Source organism: Monopterus albus, unplaced genomic scaffold (genome assembly GCF_001952655.1).
Source record: "Monopterus albus unplaced genomic scaffold, M_albus_1.0 scaffold18.1, whole genome shotgun sequence".
NCBI lineage: Eukaryota > Metazoa > Chordata > Actinopteri > Synbranchiformes > Synbranchidae > Monopterus > Monopterus albus.
The window spans coordinates 799,673-813,170 of record NW_018127898.1 but is presented as its reverse complement, the minus strand read 5'-3'; the positions used below and the strand labels follow the sequence as shown (position 1 = coordinate 813,170).

The window sequence follows — 13,498 nt, the reverse complement described above, 5'->3', positions numbered from 1 at the left end:
GAACATCCCTCTAGAGGTTAAGGAAAATTGATCTTAAACAGATTTGTCAAGAGTTTGCTAGAACAGCTCACAGTGGGTCCTTGCATTACAGTGCATAGCATAGAGTGGCATGGCGTGACCTCTCAGTAGGATGATGTTAGCAGAAAGGCAACACACGTCAGCTGGGAAGAAACCAGTGATGAACAGCATCTTAATTACAGCCATCAATCAAGCAGTGCTTCTATATTTATACAGAAGATGCTGCACAAAGGATGCTATTTGAAAAGATTCACAATCTTTATAAAGAGAGCTCGTGTTTCAGTATGACGGGGTTAATACGTTTATTCACACACATGCACATACTCTGTGTCTAAGCAGCAGCAATGATCAGACACACAGACTGTCCTGTGATATCCAGAGCAGCGTCTTTCAGTGTTTCCACTGCACTTATGTAATTGTGTAGATGGAAACCTGTTTAGCTAACCTTCAGGGGGATGAGTGACTGAGTGTGTACACACTCAGGTACACCAGACCTACTCTGCCATTTGTGATGTTGATGGAGTGATCCATCTGGGGTTGACAGCCTGTCTGCTGGCTGAGAGCCTGCAGGCTACAAGAGCCACTTTGTCTGCTGCTGGAAAATGGCCTGAGATGGTTGCAAAGCTCACCTGTAGCACTTCAACACTAATGCGACAACAGAAATTAGTGTGTATTATTAGAACATCTTCTCTTTAAAAATATGAGGAATTGTCAATTATGCACACAAATGAGGCCAAACACACATGTTAGTTTTTGTTCCTTGAAGGAACTATACATGGACTTATATTCTTTTTCTGGAGACTTAATCATAACCACCACTAGCCTAACCCCAACCCTAACACCCAACCTGGTCCAAACCTTAAGCCAAATTGTCACCCTAAGATTCAGTAATTTACACAGTGAGGACCAGCATCTGGTCCCCATGAGAAAGTCAAAGTCCCCACAATGTGAGTATGTAAAAAAGGCTTCGGTCTCCACAATGTGAGTAATGCCAGGCGCGCACACACACACAGCTGCTGATCAGCTTTCATTCCCCTTCTTAGCTGGATCTGTTGATCCTTCTCCTTCTCTAGAAATCTCTGTTCTCAATTAAAGATGTCCTCTGGAAACTCAGTCCGCTCATGCTGGCCCAGGAACACAAACACACACACACACAGAGAAAGAGAGAGCGATACTGAGAGAGAGAGAGCAAGAGAGAGAGAGAGAGAAAGGAGAAACAGACACACATCTCACTCATGCTCTGACATGTCCTCTGTCTGTCTTCTTTTCTCATACATTGCCAACAGAATGAAGTTATAAGGAAAAGAACATCTTAAAAACGGAATGAAAAGCAAACTTACCAGACCTGGGATATGAGCGTCGCACAGTCTGGTGGTTAGTGAGAATGAGTCAGAGGAGAAATGAGCTGAGAAGGAGAGAGGTGGTTGTGTTTGCTAGTCAGAAGTTTCTCTCAAAGCGACGACAGAGCTCAGCCTGTTGCATTCCGCCTCCCTCTCCTTTTCCCGTCTCCCTCTCACTAAAATACACCCTCTCTCTCTTTCTCTCCTCCTGAAATCATTGTGTACTTTGATTCACAAACCCTGCCTTTGTCACGTGATCCAACACTTCAAATATACAGCACATTTTTTTTACCAGCCACAGAATGCCCGAAGGAAGGGAAAACAGGGTCCAGAAAGCTTAGGTTTCAACTTGCTGCCCACCCCCTCCTTTTTTTTTGTCTCACAGTGTCTCTCTCTCTCTCTCTACTTCCACAACTTCTACACCGTGCTGTCAGTCAACACTCTTTTGTTGGATTTCAACTCTCTGATTGTTTGTACTGAATGTGCTCCTCCTTTGCTCACGATACAAAGATAGGCCTACAGTACACTTAAGCACACACCCAGGAACAGAGCACACATGCATGTACACACAGCCACACTAATGAAACAGTGATTAACTCTCACACACATATGCTGCAGGGGACTGCACACCTATGGGGATATCAGTATCAGCCCTTGGCTTTAGATCCATGTTTATGGTGCCTTGATTTTAGGACTGTGGTAAGCCTGTGTGGGAGTCCAGGGGCATTGGGTCAATCAAGAAGGACTTGTTGCATTATTGTGAGTATATTTTCTTGATGCAAAAGAAATACACCCTCAATGTCCTTATGAATCACGAGTTTAGAAACAATAACTTAAAAACTCTGAATGCAAAATTCTGCATTATATTAAAAGTGAGTATCAAAAATGAACAATGCAAATGCAAAGTGAGTCAATCTGTAGTTAGTCTACAGATTGAGATTCGTTTGCAGCAATGTAAATTTCACCTACTTGTAAATGTACAATACCCCTGAACTGCTACAAAAGAGAAAAATGCACATAATTTTATCCATAAAACAAATCAATAGTATAAATATCTTCTATGAAACTCATAGAGTGTCTGCTATATATGTTTAGACAACTTCAATAAATCTCCAAAATGCAAACGACCATGAGTTGTTTTCCATCTTTCCAAGCCTGAGGAGTACAAAGGGCCGTTCTCTTGGTAATTTCCGCACCTATAAATGAGTTGAAGCGAACTCTTTTCCTCCTCCAGGATTTTCCTAAGCAAATCAACTCAGTGGTAAGGAGGCATTTAAGGGTAATACATTTGATGAGATCAAACTTGGCTGGTTGGCCCCTGAGGGGCGAAGCTACCTGCTTCTTTATGTCAGAGATAAAACTGTCTGCTACCGTCTGACAGCGTGACTTCACTGGTTGGGCCACTGCAGGATGAAAGCAGCAACAGTCAGCGCAAGCCAAAAACAAAACTCCGTATTTTATTTACTTTTCAGTTTGACTGGTAAAATTTTTTGATACATTAAATAGTACTCAGCACAAAATTAATATACATTAGAAATTGTTAAATGTCTTTAACAACCATGTTATTCATGCAATTTTACATAAGGATATTGTTATTGATAGTTAGACCTACTCCAAAAACCCCAATGAATAATTGGATCCATGTATGGCCATATGTAAAAAAAACAAAAACAAACAAACAAACAAAGAAAAACAAAAAAGAAATAAAAAACTGGATGTTAAAAAAGAAAAAAATGGACCAGTAGAGTTAACAATCCCTATATTCATTACAGTAATGCAATAAAACCTTGAGTAAAAAAAAAACAACACCTTTTAAACAAGCATAAACTTGCAGAAAAGAGATCATTTCAGCTCTGTAGCCTGTCCTCCACCACCAGTAGGTGTGTTAACCATAGCCAGCATTTTACATGTGGCATTCTTACAACCCTGCTGCCGACTGTCATACTTTTACATCAGCTAATTTGTTTAATCTTCACTAGGCTTCAGCCCTGCTGTAGAAATATAACAATGCATTCAAGGGACTTTTACCCCAGGGACAGTTCTTGGACTCTAGTTCCTGGGAACAAACATACCAGGGAAATGCACCTTCTGCTTCATTTCTGCTCTTGGTATGATACAGCATTACATAAAGAATGGAATAAAGCATTGGGGCACCATACTAATTTCACTTGCAAAATTAGGCATTTAATGCATATTCACGTGTGGTTTCATGATAAAATAAATAACACATTTTGGCACTTTACTGTATATTACCATCATACGACCAGGAAAGCTACAGTATGTAGATCACTTCATTCCTACATGACATGGGAACAGCAGATCTAAGCCACATGGGAAGGAATGAATAAATGAATAGATAAATGATTCTCTGCAGTGTTATGACAAGTGTTTTTAATAATATCTGGAATGCATTTTGTCAGTATGTGACTTAATGTACAGATATAAGACAAAAATCTGCTTATTGTGTGACAGGATTCATGATCCGGATCACACTTATTGATCACTTGGTTACAAACACTGGGAAGTGTCCAGTCATAGGTCCACTGCTGTAACCATCTGGGTTTCTGCCACACTTCTCCAGCATCAGTGTCAGCGAGAGAGGTGAAAGGTTAGTGTTTGTGTTTCTGTGTCAGTGAAATGTACAAAGAGGAAGAGAGTGTATAATGTCAAGCTGAGTGTGAAAGAAACATTTGTGTATTTCTGAATGTAAATCTATGGGGCAGATAATAAGCATCCTTTTTTGCACATGCACATGCACTCAACATCTCTCCCCAGACAATTTAACATCCATTCACATCTTGATGTACATGACCCTAATGACCCACAAGATAGCCCAGTGGGTAGTGAGCCACAGGTAGCTTTAGTGGCCATCAATATTTTAACAACTCCACAGAAGTTAAATTCCTGTGACTCTCCACCAGTGAGAACTGAAGAAGCTTTTCGAGTAAGCAACTCAAGCAAGTCCTGTTGACTCCTATTAGCACATCAGATACTGCACATGCATGCACATGTTGATACATGCACACATACTCAGACACATTCACCGACATTTTTATTCTCTCTCACTTTTGTTCTTGTTCTGTGTCAATGAGTGTAAAAGCAGACTGACTCAGAAAGAGGATTAGGAACACGAGAAGTGCTTTGATGAGGCCTGCAGGTAGGTTATTGGAGGCTTTGTCTCTGAAAAAGACAGCCTGGTGATGTACAGCAAAGAAGAACAAAGAAATGGAGGAAAACTGAAGAGGAAAAAAGCAGGGAGTTTATAACTTTCTGCAGAGCTGGAAATGGGGCCCTTTTTGGCAGCGAGCAGCGGAGAAACCGCAGAGTGGTGTGACTCTGGAGTTGAGGGTTGGAGGAGGCAGCGGGTTGAGGCGAGGCAAAGGACAAGGAATCACAAGAGAGCAGAGAAGGGGGAGAAGAACAGAAAGAGTCAAGGAAGAAGGGTGCAGACGGCAAGTTTTAATCAGCAGCAGGCCGTCGGTAATGAGATCACTACCCTGTTTCTCTCAGACTGATGTCATTTGAAGTTCTGTAGTGCATGGAGAGGCATGTAGAGGATGGCAAGCATGCATGACAAGTTCACTCGCTTGCTCGAGCACACACAAACATACACGCATCAAAGAGTTACACTCTTATTAAGGCTGGCGAATGCCTATAAACCAGTAAACGCTAGCGAGACACACACACACACCGAAGTCACAAGGCACAAAGAACCTTTAATACACCACAACACCCTGCTGTTAATTTTCCTCAAGCAAGAAAAGGAGCTGACACAAATATAATCACACCCCCACATTCACTATAAACATATTTTTGGTCCCAAGGCTCCTTTATGTCTTTTCTGTCGTTCAAGCCGCTAAAAATGCCTACACACAAAGAACATACTGTACCAGTATGGAAAAAAGAGGGACCAGGGAGGAGAGAAAGTGAGGCTAAGGGAAAGAAAACAAGTGAGAGAAAGGGCTTTAAAGGTGAGACACTTTGTTTGAGGTTGGAATAAATGAAGGCAGGTTTTCATTCAAACACAACCAAAATCTGGGTAAACCATGTCTACACAGAGATACATAAATTCATTACACCGCAACCAAAAATGAATTTGAAAGTACCAAAGCAGATTTTCATGTTTTGTATATTTGCAGTGATTAGTATTTCTGGGCAAGCTGAAAACTAAAAAAAAAAAAAAACAGAAAAGAAAAAGGAGGTTGGGGGTGTACATGTGCATCCAATGAAAGAAGAATAGTTTTCCTATATAAATGTTCCCCAAAATTCAACCATGATGTCACAATGAACCTACTGTGAACCCACCTCTGTCAACTACCATTACTGTCTCATTCCCACTCTGTTCTCCGCTGCTCCCTCCCACTTCACCACAGCACTTCTCCATCTCCTTCCCTTCTGTCCCCCAGCTTCTTCTTCTTCTTGGGCTTCCACTTTTCTTCCTAACCCAACCCCCAAACACACACATGCAGTCATTTGGAAAGACTCTGGTACAAGAAGGACAGTTTTTAATCAGAACAAGCTGGCATATTTTGGCCATGGCTCTCACTTATGGTAATTCAATCAGAAAGAGAAGGGAAAGACAGGGAGAGAGAAAGTGAAAGGGGGCACACAGAGAGCAGTGTGAGACGGGGAAATAAGAAAAACAGAGGGAGGAAAAAGGAGACAGTGGGCGTACAAGAGGGTGAGGTAGGGGTTGAGTTGTTGAAGGAGTTTGATCCACATGTGGAAGCCATTGTCTAATTGCAGCAGATATGTATAAGATTTACGGCCTGCAGGACAGATGGTGATTGGATGGCGCAGCACTGACGAAATAAGATGACTGGATGAATGTGCATATGCAGTGGGCCACACAATGCCAAAGCAAAACTGGAACACAATGGACAAAATGTATCTAGGTTTTATAATGCATATAATGAATGGCACCAAATGCCATGCCTTGGTGGACATTGCCAGGCACCAAAGGGCCAAGATTCTGGAAGTGAACGGCCACCAAGCGCTGCAACACCACAGTCACTGGCAAGAGTGCAAAGATGTGGGCTGTAAATCAAGCAAGTTATGGTGATTTTAGTGTGGACAGACCTCCTGCCCTCATACACATACATGAATTAGGAGTCGCAGCCTCGCCCCTGGGAGCATGGTGGCCACGGTGATGTCACCATAACAAACAGAGGTGGCTCATGCGGCATCTAGCGTATATGTCTCATGGTGTTTGTTACCAAAAAATGTGGACACCATAACCTCCCAGCAGCCCACAGCTTTTGATTATAAATAAGAAATGTAGATAAGACATTTGAATTATGTTGAGCTTGAAAATTCATTCCTTGATCCTTGGAAAGGAAGAGCCGTCAATAAGGGCTGCATGGAGTGCAAATCTTTTACATTTTGAGGGAAGTGGGCACGGGTGTTTACTGAGCAAGCAGCAGCTCGCTACGTCAATCACTATAATCTCTGCCAGAGCTTTGCATTTTCTACGATGCTCATTCAAATATATTGGTTTAGTGCCAGGAAATTACCAAACAAATCTGGAGTCGCGTTCAACTTAACGCTGTGTTATGCATTCAGGGAAACGGAGCTTTGTAACATAACATTTAGAGGTTGGGGGAATGTGTTTGACTTTACTGCACTGGGTAGTCTGTTTGCCAGTGCAGACCTCTGTAGTAAACAGTGTCCTGTCTTCATTAGGTTTTCATATTTATCTGAACCACTGTTAGTTGAGAAAATGGACTCTTGGACTGAACATTTTTGGGCCGTAATTTAACTGGCCACGTGCAGCATCCAGTAGAAAGCAGCCCAGAGTGGATGTGAGTATCAGTTCAGTTACTTAATTCAGCTCTTTAATTAAATAATTTAATGCTTAAATTCAATAATTCTTTAATTTCATAATTGAATTTAATAATGACATGGCTTTACTGACATGAAAGTTTAACAATGTTGCTAAAGCATCAAAATAAAATTTTGATTTATAAGTATTTAAATATTTGGAAAGTAAAAACAATTGTGTTTAAAGTTATAGTCAGTGATTCTAGCAAAAGAATGTTTATATTATGGTCAGCATGCACACAAATCCACAAGTCGTGTCAGTTAGGATCTCCTAACCATGTCACTCCCAATGGGCTTTTTTCACGACATCACACAACAGTCATTGTTCCTTCAATGGGTGTATCGTCACTTGCGCTAGTCAGTGTAATCATTGAGTTCATTCAGTTTAAAGTAGCTGCCACAGACATTGATGGATGAAGTTTAACATACTGTGGATATTTTTTCAGTGTAACTGGTCAGGCTTCCCCTTTAAGAGCTTATGGTCAATGTGATTGTGACATGGGAAGCAGTGCGATCTATTTTGGGGAAGTTGTCAGTGCAGTAATGTACATGGTACTAAGGGTGGAAAAAGTTTCAGTAGTTAAAGAAGTACCTAGATAAGCTCGCAAAGAGGTGTATGAAGCATAAGAAGACAAATATTATGTTCACTGAGTCAAGGCAGAATAAAGTCTCTCTTAGAGCAAAGCTATCGGACTTCTCCACGCCCCTCGCCCATTTACCAGGGTCACATACAATCAATGTACAGGTTAAGAATTTTAATAGCCCTGCAGTTCTTTGATTATTGGGGTAAATTCTGTCTGAGATTGGTTTGAGACTGCCTATTACTCTTTTCTATGCTCACTTTATACTCTGACCCATTTGATTAATTGACTATACCACTGTTGGAGATACTGGCTTTGTCACGTGCTTGTTCAGCCTATAGATAATCTATTAGGAATATATTTAAATTCTATTTTGGCATCTGAGGTGCATGTGTGACAACTTTGTCAAGTTAAATAGCTAGGTTAGATTAACTGGATGAGATAAATTGGGCATCTTTCAAATACATGCTGTTATCAAGATTATCACCACCCAAATTTGGGTAAAAATGGTTTATATTACTTTAACGTTATGCCTCCGGGTCATCTCACTCTGCCAGGTTTAAAGGGGGAGAATCTCACTTCAAATAAAGCTTGGTGAGGAAAGGTTTTGCGTTTCATATGCGTATTAGATTTTCAGGACATGTGGGAGGCCTCCCAGCAGGGGAATCTGTCCCTCCCCTGCAAAGCATTCACATCACCAACGTGGGGATACATTTAGCAGATTCATACATAGATAAGATTGTTGTCAGAGCTCTATTGTGCATTAGATATGATACCAGCTGGGATTGCTTTTTGGGGCTGTTAGGATGAAGCAAGCCTGGCAGAGACGGACAACTCAAAATACTCTAAGCTCTGGGACACTCACTTTGGGTGTATTTGCCTTTTTTCCCCAAGATGAGATGATGAGAATGACAGCAGTGACTATGAAAACTGGATTCTCTAGTGTACAGGTTAATGCCATGTTGAATTATTATTCTAGCCACAGCTCTCGCCTGCACAGAGGCATAACAATGTAAACAATTATCAAATAGTTGACTGTTTTCATAAGCATGTTTTCTATGTAAAATCTTAATTCATAAAAATTGTGTAGTGAAAACTACAAATGCGAAGCTGAAAAATATTTTTGCAGACTATATTTATTGTTGAAGATGGACAGGGCTAGATCCTGAGGTCAGTGTTTCAGGATCCTGAGTCAAAATAGTCACAGATCAGGATTCTTCTCTTCAGCACCAAGGACAGCGCATGTTATTTCACTTCAAACTCCTTGTTTCTTTTGCTGATAAAGTTATCAAACTCCTTTAAAAAATCCAGCTGGTTAATTTTGCTTTTATGAGAACAAACAACACTCCATATATAACTCAAGCTGCACCAACTTCTTAAATGTAACATCTTATCTTAATTAGATTGCTGCTGGCTGTTAATCAGCTTTTTTGGCCATGTGTAACATGACCTGTATACAAAGTCACCAAAGTCCTTCAAAAATCTAGTAGTCTATTTCTTTGTTAGAAATAAACATGCATCATGATCTTGAATGTTAACTTCTGGTAAATTTGCCTTTAGTAATAGATAGTAATGCTATCCCATACAGCTACATACAGTAGTGTTTGCTACAGCTAGGTCTAAACGTCCACTTTAGTGATCGGTTTGAGCACAGACAGGACAGAAATGAATTCATCTGCAGCATTTGTGTTATCTGCCGACAGCTGCTAGCTAGCATTAGCTCCCAAACCAAGGGCTCAGATTAGTGTACAGAGTCATTTTTCAGTCTGTTGCTCTTGTGGAGGGGATCTCTAGGTCTGCTCCAGTCAGCTAAGGTTATTCATCTTGAATTACCACAGTCAGTAAAGTGAGGTCTAAACAATTTAAGCAACGTTTTGCATGTATGCAGGTAAATACAGAACGTACCTCCAAAAAAGGCACCTGTCCCAACATTCTACAAGGCATGACATGCCTTTACATAAGCAGGAATTATCACAATCGCTCCTGTAGGAGAATGGTAGGTTTTTCACAGGAATAAACAAAAAAGATAGCTTGACAATTACAGAGCTTTAGAGGTGTTGATAGGTGTATTTTGTTAGCTCTTTTCATTCAACAGAAACAACAGGATGTTGGAAAGATGTTAAGGTTCGGACAACACAGTGTGACTTCCATAATCTCTGGAAATTCCAAAAACATAGAGCTGTGGGTTGCCACTTTAAAATGCTTTTCTGCGAGTACAGTGTCTCACCATAGCTTCCCCTTCATTAGTTTGCAGACTGATATACAAACATTACACCCAAGGTTATGTGAAGATTTCATGTTTTATTAGCCCTCAGCAACTCATCGCCAACCACTTTTTTCTCCACACTTTGTTTCCACTTTCTCCAATGTGCTAGAACAAAAGTAAAAACATTGATTTAGTAGGGGTGGATTCCTCCCCCCCAGTAAAATCTGGCACCTCTTCACAAGAGGCTGCCTGTCAACAGCACTCAGCAGATCTTGGCTGCCTGTTGCAACATCTGTCTTCTTGTCAGAAAATGTAAATGCCCTTCAGAGGGTAAGCTATCACACAAAGGTCACTACTACCATCACAGTACTAAACATTGTTTGCCTTGTCATCCTTGTTCCCCACTGTCCCCTCAAATTTCCCCTCTAGCAGTAACAAATATACTTTCACATACTGCATACAATTTGTCTGAATGTGCAGTGAAAGGAGATGATCAATAGTCTACTCAGCACTGATAAAATACTGTAGATAATCATAACTGCATGATTTAGTTTTATTAGCATTGCAGCTAACATGCTGATCTCAATGTTTAATACTCAGTTTGGATGAATAAAATCTCATATGCATTATGCTGCAGGTCAAGTTGAGTCACATAATGAATTATGTCAATCAATTCACACAAATATTTGGTGTTTTCTATCTTTCATGCCACATGTCTGACCATTAGGGTCAATAAACCACATCATCCAAAATTCTGACTGAAATTAGTCCAGAGACATTGTCGACACAAAGTTGACACAAACTCACCTCTCTGGTTGAAGGAAACAAATCCACATATTGGATGGCGCTCATCGCCATGGTAACTGCCAAATGAAGAAATCAGTTGTGTCTCTTCAGCCACAGCATCAGACTCAGTGGACCAGCGGTGCTGTATCTACTCTTCAGCTGGGGAGGGAAAGTGAGAGAATCATCAGTATTTAGTGTGTAAGAGAATGCATATTATTATTTGCATTTGCATCTTTATTTTGCTGATTCTGTTCCATTTTGCTACTGCATACGGTGCATTATCGTGTATTCTAAAGAAGGCAGTTGTGAGGATAAAATACCGTCATAGCTGCTAAACCAGGTTCATCACTGAAACAAACCTTCAAATCTGAGGCTATTTCTGAGTGTATTCACATAAGGATGCATACAGAAATTAAAGAACCAGCATCCATAAATTCAGTGCAACACTGCAGCATACAGGACCATATGGAGAAAGTTGGTAAAGCCTGAGTGGTTTTCTGGCCCTCTGTCTATAACTCTAACACAACCATCCAAACCTTTGCTGAATTGGGATCATCAGGCCCTACAATCCACTGAATTTAAAACTTGTGAGGAAATGTCAAAACAACCCCCAAAAATAAGACCAGTTCCTCACATAGTTTTATCACTGCCACCTTGTGGGAAACAAAAAGTCCTGCATTTAACACGGGGGTGGATATCTGCTCAGCTTAGCACTATTGCAGTATAAATAGTAATGCAATGCCAAAAACAGTCAACAACACCTACGTGCCCCCAGTAATTATTCATGTCCAGGTGACTAATCTGTACAGTTACAGTATCAGCAACAACAGACACGTGTCTAATGCACCATAAGCTGCACTGACTATTCGAACCACCAAGAGGCGCTGTTTAATCACCTAGTCTGGTTCATGTTCAAGATCAGGTATCTTATTTATCAACCCGTGAATACACACAATTTCGTGCTTAAACCGTGTGCATGCTCCTGCCTGCAAGATCAAATTTATCATTTTCTACTTATGCTTGAAAATGTGCATACATTTAAGGACCCCTTCTGAACATGCGTACAGCAAACCCCAAGTAAAGTACCTAATTGCGGACAAAATGATTCTTATATTACAGATTCACACACCCTCACTCTGCTATCTGTCTGGAAGACAAGGCAGGCTATATTCCTTTCAGAGTAAATGAGGACAGTAAATTGTTACAAACTATTAAAAAGTAAAATTAAAGCTAATTGCATTATGGTAAATGGTCTTATACTTGTATAGGTCTTTGAGCATATCCTTAATTGTTACTGTAGGTTCTCAACTGCAGGAAGTTAATACAGCATAGTTTGACATTAACAAATGTGCTAACAGGTCCAACTTCATTTCATGCAGTATGTAACAGCCCCATTGCAGGGAGCTCATGAGGGTTCACGCACACTACAGCTCACCATGTCCTCTCATACTAATCACTTAATGGCACCAGTGAATTGTGGATGTAGAAATGTCTTGTGCATGATTGGAAACTTTCTCACATGCTAATGAGAATTGTTATTGTTCACTGTGTTCATTTTCTTGCTCATACAGAGTATGTATACATTACAATTTGTTCTAGTCTTTTAATTTCTATAAAAAAATAAAACAGGCCTAGTTAATATAAACAAAAAAACTTTATTTTTGCCTCAAATCCCCGTGAAAGCCACACAGGAAAACTTTTACCAATTCCATCATGTTTCTTTATGTAAAACCCTAATCTGAAATGAACCAGCAACAATGTTAAATAAACTTAGAAATGTCATTTGGCCTATTAGTCTATAACCTATAACCTGAGCCTATGCATCAAATGTACAATTGCACAAACCTACTTGGGTAAAGCTACTCAAGTAACATTTTCTGGTTAGAAAATGTTGGAGGAGTTTGGATGAATGATTTCATAAAATGTAAAACCTCTGTTTACTTGTCTCTGACAAGAAATGTTCTATTATTAGTGCCCTGTAACTGAAACCAATTCAAGCAGATGACACTGACATCCAGAGCTGGTGATCAGTTTTGTTTCTCAGACTGTGCCCTCTTAGCCTAATTCCCCACAAGTTGAAGGCTGTAGTGAGGTTATCATTCAGCTCACCTATCTAGAATAAAAAAAGGTTGTGAATAAAGACACCCCACCCAGCCATAAAAAGTGAGCTACGTGACCTAAATAGATTTTTATATGTGCCTGGCAGCAACAGGCAGTCGTTTTGAGTGCTCTCTGTAAAGAGACCACGGTTTCAGGCACATTTAGACTGTTTTACGACGCTCATGTTTGCACAAGCAGCTTCTGACCTACATTCGCTGTGTCCCGGCCAATCTCCGGCGATATTTCGCCTTTCAGCGAACACAAACTGTGGAGAGAAAGGAAACGTGATTCAGAGGGGACGTGCCGCTGCGTGTCACGGTGAGCACCGCCCTGTCCACACGTGCCAGAATGTTCACGCAAAGATCGTCTATATTTGATAAGACAGCCACTCGGTTGCCAAAATCTGTAAACGCTTTTGATGGGCGTTATCATCGCGCATGTGCTGTGCTGCAGTTTTTTCCCTTATTAGAGTATTATTTATCGCTGTCCAACAATTTGTCATTTGAAAGATACAATTATACAAAATACAATTATGTAAAAAACCCTAATTATGTATAAAAAATAACTTTAAAATGTGCATTTGAGTTAATAAAACAAGTAAAATTACACTTTCTCATTGTTATCTAAAATAGGTAGGATATAGCTCA

At 40.3% G+C, this 13,498-nt stretch overlaps 1 long non-coding RNA gene across 2 annotated transcripts in view; it reads right to left on the bottom strand.

The window, feature by feature from the left end:
• The window catches only part of LOC109956234 (uncharacterized), a 21,514-nt gene extending 8,346 nt beyond the window's left edge, over positions 1–13,168 (bottom strand). Inside the window, exons 1-3 of one of the 2 annotated variants that reach the window (XR_002274382.1) lie at positions 13,062–13,168; positions 10,773–10,910; positions 10,053–10,130 (exon numbers count right to left, since the gene is read on the bottom strand). This is a non-coding gene — a long non-coding RNA (uncharacterized LOC109956234). Of the gene's footprint in view, positions 1–10,052; positions 10,131–10,772; positions 10,911–13,061 lie in introns of those variants that run through there. The other variant, XR_002274383.1, reaches the window with a different exon arrangement.
• Between the last annotated feature and the right edge of the window lie 330 nt (positions 13,169–13,498).